The following is a 7686-nucleotide window of genomic DNA, read 5'->3' on the forward strand; positions in this document are numbered from 1 at the left end:
TCCGACTGTGCGGATCTAAAACTGTTTGTAAAGAGTGAACGTGCTTGCCGAAGAGTACTGTAGATGGCTTCTTTATTTCACAAACTGATAAGATATTGATTAAAGAATTGAACTGAATCATATGACTTTGAAAATACAACTTCAGGCAGTTTTACCTGAGTGTGCTATGAATACCTATTGTGAGTTACATAATTTTCGCTGTGTTAAAGGGATAGTTTACCCAAAAATTAAAATTCTGTCATCATACCCTAATTTCTTTTGAAACCCTTTTATATTTTTCTTCTTCTTGGAACACCAAAGAAGAGGTTTAGCAGAATGTCCACACTGCTCTCTTCCATACTATGGATGTTGATGGGGACCAGAGGCACGTTCAGCCCCGACAAAACGTAGCAAAACGTTTATTTAAATGGAAACGGTGGTGCATTGAACACTCCGCTGTGTTACGCAAGCATTGCAACTATGGCAGCTGAGAAGGCCATTCTTTGCGTTCTTTTCAAATAATTGTCGGAGCCTGATGAAATCGGTTTAAATACGTGTTTAATACTACAAAATACACTCAATGTTACAGTCACTGCCCTTGCCGTCCAGAATAGCAGAGAACTTCCCAATCGAGTGAAGGGATATGTGGAAACTGTGGTTCCTAGTTATGGTGATCCAACATTTGCCTCGCATTTCAGGATAACAAGGCAAACATTTCTTCTAATGTCTTCAGTTGTTGCATACACCAAGCTGCAGTGGACACATTTGTAAAGGACTTTAGTTGGATCCATTGTGCATTGTGCATACTGCCTTTTTAATACGCCGGGGTTTCGAGGAAACATATCATTCAACCCAGAAACCATAGCAAAATGGTGCACGCTGTTTTGAGATTGAATGTGCCCCAGATGATGTCAAGCTCCAAAAAGAAAGAAGAAAAAAAAAAACATAAAAGAACTATAATCCAGGTTTTCTGAAGCCATAAGATTTGTGTGAGGGACAGACTGAAATTTAAGTTGTTCACTGAAAATCTTGCTTGGCAGCTGTGTCACCATTTACTCTTATTGTATGTAAAAGAACAGCTGGCAATCCTGTTGTTACTCATTTTGTGTTAAAAAAAATAAATAATAATAAAGTCCTAATAGTTTAAAAAAAACATGAGGGTGAGTAAACGATGATAGAATTCTCTATTCCTTTAAAGGGGTCATGATAGTGGGAATAACATTTTCCTTGATCTTTTAAAATATAAGTGGTCATTGTACTAAAATAACATACAGTAAGTTTCAGAACTCAAAACTTCATCCTCACTCCAAAAAGAGCATTTGTTGAAACCAAGCTGCCAAAACAACTCTTTCTCTACTTCCTCCACATTGTGATGTCACACTGTGGTGAAACATTTGCATCTGACCGCCTCCACAACAACACAGCAACGCCTACTTTACATTATCACTTCTGTAGCCCCGCCCAGTAGCAGTGAGCAGTGAGATGGCAAAGAGAGAGCAGGTCAGTCAAGAGCAGAGAGCCAATCAGAACAGTGAGCGTTTACTGTCAAGTCTTAAAGGAGAAGCAGCACCAAAACCGAACATTTCTGACAGAGGGTCAGATTGAGGGTGGAAAATGATCATATTTTTAACAAATATGTGACTGTTTTTTGTGGCAAAAAAAAAAAAAAAAAAAAAAAAAAAGAAAAACTTTACTAATATTATAAGTGAACCCCAAAGAACATTTAAAATAATAAATAAAAGAAGGCTTTGAATGTGTTGAATGACAGGTAACAGTTTAATTGAGGTACAGACAAATTGCACACACCTGCTCTTCCCTCAGACGATCAGTGTTTCTGCCTTAAGGGAACACCAGCAGATTAACCACATGCAAGCACTGAGATCCAGCCAAAAGCCCACTTCTCTCTCTCTCTCTCTCTCTCGCTCTCTCTCTCTCTCGTCTCTCCGGGTATCTTTATTTTTGTCTCTCCCGAAGACTTTTTGAAAAACAGTGCATCTATGGGCTTATTTTCCTGCTGCACACAAAAGCACACAGTCAGACATATAGAGAGATAGAACCACCAAGTAAGTTCATAACTAACCTACAAAGATATCACCCAAACAACCAGCCAACCAGCATGAAAAGCCACAGTGCAGACAAGTTTCTCAAGACTCCTTGTGAACAGATACAAACCACCATATCTACATGACTGATAATCACTCCTCCGCTCTTGATTACTGTCATGGTATGTTGACATTAGTTAGTACAATAGTAATAACTATGAACAATACTTTTTCAGTATTTATTAATATTGTTACCTGTTAATTTCTACATATACTAATACATTTTTAACACTAAAAGTTGTCTGTGTTAATTTTATTTAATGCATTATGAACTACTTACATGGAATAACAATGAACAATAGTATGTTTATAAATTAGCATTAAACAAGATTAATAAAATGCTGTAAATTTACAGCAAAAATTTTTTTAAAGTTAATTGTTTATGATACATAATCTAATAGCATGCACTTATTGTAAAGTGTTTCTTAAGTGTTATTACAAAAGATCGGAAGAATGTGTTTTAAGTAATCAAAAAAGTAGTCAACTTATTTACTTGATTACTTGATTCTTGTTTACTTGATAATAATCAATTTATATATATGAGTGTGTGTGTGTGTGTGTGTGTGTGTGTGTGTGTGTGTTTGATGACTTGTTTAGGAACATATCCTTTAGACTTACAAAAGCAAAGACAAAGGACAAAGCATGTGCACCTCTGTGTATTGATTTTAGGTGGTTTGGTAAAGAAGCAACAGTGCAGATCAATGCTATGGTTCAATGCAGGTGCAGCACTTGACTGATGAATCGTCACATTATTAATATATGCATGCTGTGCAGAGTAGTGTGTGTGAACTCTAGGATATGCAACTGGCAGTTAGCACAATTGACACAATTTATCTAGTATTATATATTATTACAAGCAAGAAAAAATAGTCATCCATCTTAAGATCAGAATAACACTGATCGTGAGATACAGAAAGGCAGAGCAATAGAGAGGAGTGGGAGGCTGGAAAACTGAAAGTGTTTGTGGAAGAATCTAAAAGGGCTTTTGAGGGGAGAATCTGAACCCAATAACCTCTCTATACCTCACTGGGCTGTCGATTGGCAGGGCACAGTATAAACATCGAGTCAGTCTCAAAACTTAAACTTTCACCACGCTCTCCAAACTGTCCCTTCCCTACCACCATTATCCTTGCTGCCAGAGGGGGAGTCCCACTTCAGTGGGGTAATACCACATGTCTGTGTGGGGGCCAGTTTTCATCATATCACCATCATATTTATTTCAACTTCGTCACCCCTAAGTAAAACCCAAAAGGCCAGACCACATTATTTCAGATAAGATAAGGATCTGGAATACCCCCCACAAAGCTCAAAGATGACCTACACCTGAGCTATCTTCCCACTCTGTGCAATATGGGAACTAAAACAGTAACAAACAGACAGTATTGTGGCGAGCAGGGCGGGGCCTAGCGGCGTCTGGGCAGAGCTAGGACGGGAAGATAAGTGGTGAATGAGGTCCACCTGTTTGCCCCACCTGTCTCGCGTTCCAGTGAGGGGTGGTGGGAGTATTTAAGGAGAGGAGACAGCGGTAGACGAGAGAAAGAGAGATGCATGAAGCTGACTGTGTGCAGTGTTGAGCTAAAAAGCCAAAAGAGTTTATGTGTTGTGAAGCTGAAAAGCATAACGTAGTGTGAAGCAGTGTGTTATTGTGTGCGGCTGAAAAGTGCAACAATAAATGTCCATATGTTTTGTCAAGCTGGCCCCTAGCTTGCTCCTTTCCCCGAACTGTTACAAGTAGAATATATATTATGGCTATATTTTACTTGTATTTTTATTTTTATTTTTTAGAAAATTTGAGTTCTTTCCAGGGGTGATGGCGGGAGGTGTGGTGCATAAGCTTCTGCTTCATGCAGATTATATTTTATTATTCGTCTCTGACCCTACTTGATCTATGCTGTGCCTCCACAGAATTATTAATTCCTTTTCCAAATTCTCAGGATACAAAATCAACTGGTCTAAATCCGAAGCTTTGGCTCTGACAGCATACTGTCCAGTAACAGCCTTCCAGCCAGGCGCCTTCCAGTGGCCCAAACAGGGCATTAAGTATTTGGGTATTTTATTCCCAACAAATTTGTCTGATTTAGTTAGAGTTAATATTGACCCTTTAATAAAAAGGTTTTCGAGTGATGTGGACAGGTGGGCTTCATTACATTTATCTATGATTGGGAAGGTTAATGTTATTAAAATGAACTGTATTCCAAAATTTAACTACCTGCTACAGTCTCTCCCTGTAGATGTCCCCTTCTGTTATTTCAAGCAATTTGATAGCATAGCAAAGTCCTTCATCTGGAATGGTAAGCGCCCCAGATTACATTTTAGTAAGCTGCATAGGCCGATTGACAAAGGTGGGCTAGGCCTACCCAAGATTTTATTTTATTATTATGCATTCGGTCTCAGACATTTGGCTCATTGGTCACTTCCACCTGAAAGAGCCCCTCCTTGGTTCTGTATTGAGCAAGAAGTTCTTGCCCCTATTTTGACATTGCAAAGCCTTTCTGTCAATCTAACCAGAGAAGTTAAATCACACCCCGTTATTTCACATTTGCACTCAGTATGGACAAAAGTGTCCAGAGTGTTTAACTCAGATATTTATCTAAATGTTGCCTCGAGCTTATGGCTAAACCCCAAACTCTGCATTAATACGTCCCCATTTTGTTGGTCAGAGTGGATTGCGAGGAGGGTTAATACACACGGTGACCTATATGAGAGTGGTGTGTTGAGATATTTTGAAAATTTGGTTCAATATTTTGGGATCCCCAGATCTCAGTTTTTTAGGTATCTACAGCTGCGCCACTTGCTCTGTAATATTTTTGGGAATAGCATACACCCCCCTAAAGCAGCAGATACTCTAGGAGAGGTGATTACTGCCTTTGGAAAAGGTCATGAGGCATCAGTGTATTGCTCCTTGTTAATTCAGAGTCTGGGGGACGGAGTCTCAACCGCTCTCAAGAGATTATGGGAGAAAGATTTAAACTTGGAATTGGAGGAGGGAGAATGGGCTAGGATTTTAAAAAACATAAAAACTGCATCTAGAGACGCAAGGGTGCGCCTTATACAATTCAAGATTTTACATCGGTTCTATTGGACCCCTTCTAAATTGTATAGGCTTGGTCTTAAAGACACACCCACCTGCTGGCGATACCAATCAGAGGACAGAGATATAACCCATGTCTTTTGGGGGGGTGTTGATATACAGAAGTTTTGGTTGAAGATTCAGAGTCTGGTGTGCGATGTGTTAGGCACTCGGGTATCATTTTGCCCCAGACTCTGTATCTTGGGCGATGGGACGGTCATCGACATTAAAAGCAGACACATAAAGAGTTGGGTTTTAATCAGTGTCATGATTGGCATGTCATTTTAAGGGGCTGGAGGTTGGCTGGAGCACCCTCTTTTCAGGAGTGGTGCTCGGAGATGGGAAGGGTGGCGGCCTTTGAGGAAGGGGCAGTCAGAAGAAAGGGGATGTACAACATGTTTGTGAATAAGTGGGGCGGGTATTTGTCATTTATGGATATGTGATTATTATTATTTTATTTGTTTATTTATCTATTTATTTATTTATTTTTTGCGTGTGTGTGTCTATACTTATATTGAGACCACTGTGATGTTGTTGGGCTCAGGGTGGGATTGGGAGGGGTAATAGTGGGAGTTAAGATTGTTTCTATGTATATAAGTTTTGTTTTATGGTGTTCATATATGTGAATCAATAAAAATTGTTAATCTGAAATCTTGCATCCACAATGTTGGGGTGTTGGTGGTTGCCAGGGTGTTGTTATTTGGTTGCTAGAGTGTTCTAGGTGGTTGTTAAGTGGACAAATGAGCAAGTATCTACTAGATACGGCTAGATACGGCTTGGGTCCCTTCTTGAATGTAAATCAGTGAGATTTTTTCCACAGTTTATACTGTCTACCAGTTGAAAAATGTAAGTTTGTAAAATTGTAAGCTAATAGCAGTTCTAGCACTATCTCCTCAATAAGCCACAATTAAAGGTATCATTCATGTCCTTTGCACAAACGGTGCAGAATGAGTTATATGCCGAAATTATGGCAAGCACTACTAAATAATTAATGTGTATTGTATTGAAGTGAATTTGTGAATTACTTTTAAGGCATCTTTACACAGCCAAGTTAATCCTGCTCTGTGCCTGCTTAAAATTCTGCGTAAAGACACAATGCAGCATAAAAGTCAGTCTAAATTAAGCCTGCTCTAACCCACCTCAGAGCAGCCTTAAACTTTGTTTTTGTCATGATAGAGTTTATATTTCATAATTTAATTTCAGATTTAAGGTATTATTTCATATTTTCATTCATTTTCATATTTCTATATACAAAATTGTATATTTAAAACATTCATCTCATACTATGTATGCAATTGTAATTTCTGTGTAAATGCATTTATGCCTGCTCTGAGCAGCATTAAACAGTCTGTGTAAATACATCTAAATGCCAGTTTAATTGCAGCTTCTGTGCCACCTTGGCAGTGTAAAGATGGCTTTAGATTTGATAAGGTGTTGGAATACTTTATATAGTTTGAAATAATGTGTAAAGACATAAATGTATACACAAGCTAATAAACAAAATCATAGCTGGTTACAAGGGGGTGAAATTTCAGTTTGGAAAGTTAGATTAAGAGTTCAAGTTACAGATGTATTTGTAGGCCTTCTGTTAAAGTAATAGTTCACCCAAAAATGAAAATTCTGTGATCATTTACTCACCCTCAAGTTTTTCCAAATGTGTATGACTTACTTTCTTTCGTGGAACACAAATTCACAAGTGAGTCACCATTCACTTTTATTATATAGAAAAAAGATGCAGTGAAAGTGAATGGTGACTGAGGCTAACATTCTGTTGCCTCCGCGTCTGAGACTGACAATCCACGCATCTTATCACGTGGCTTGTTGAGCACGTTACCACGGAGACGTAGTGTGTGGAGGCTTAAAGCTATTCTCCGCGGCATCCACGCACAACTCACCACACGCCCCACCGAGAGCGAGAACCACATATTATAGCGACCACGAGGAGGTTACCACATGTGACTCTACCCTCCCTAGCAACCGGGCCAATTTGGTTGCTTAGGAGACCTGGCTGGAGTCACTCAGCATGCCCTGGATACAAACTCGTAACTCCAGGGGTGGAAGTCCGCGTCTTTACTTGCTGAGCTACCCAGGCCCCCAAAAAGTCACATCTTTATGTGTTTGATTATCTTTGTTCTAAAGACGACTATTCTGATATGTGATTAAGGATCTAGGAATCCGTATCAGTTAATAAATGACAACTATATGCTTTATAAACTTATTTTTTTATTAAAAATAGTTTTCTAGTGTGAATCTTGTACAGATGTACACTTTGGCATTACAGATCATTTGCATGTTTGTGTGTGTATGTGTGTACCGGTCTCACTCTCTCCACTAAAGCTTTGTTTCCACTCCACACAGTGTGAGTCCAGCCCTGCTGATCCCCTCAACACACTCGCCAACAGCCAATCAATATATCATGAGCCACACAAACACACAGCACACCATACTTATGGGGAAATGAGGTGTGTTTGCCCCTCCCCTGCAGCTCTAATACAGGGTTTTAATGAAGACTCCAGGGGGGTCAGCTACCTGTCA

Source organism: Myxocyprinus asiaticus, chromosome 15 (assembly GCF_019703515.2).
Source record: "Myxocyprinus asiaticus isolate MX2 ecotype Aquarium Trade chromosome 15, UBuf_Myxa_2, whole genome shotgun sequence".
Classification (NCBI taxonomy): Eukaryota; Metazoa; Chordata; class Actinopteri; order Cypriniformes; family Catostomidae; genus Myxocyprinus; species Myxocyprinus asiaticus.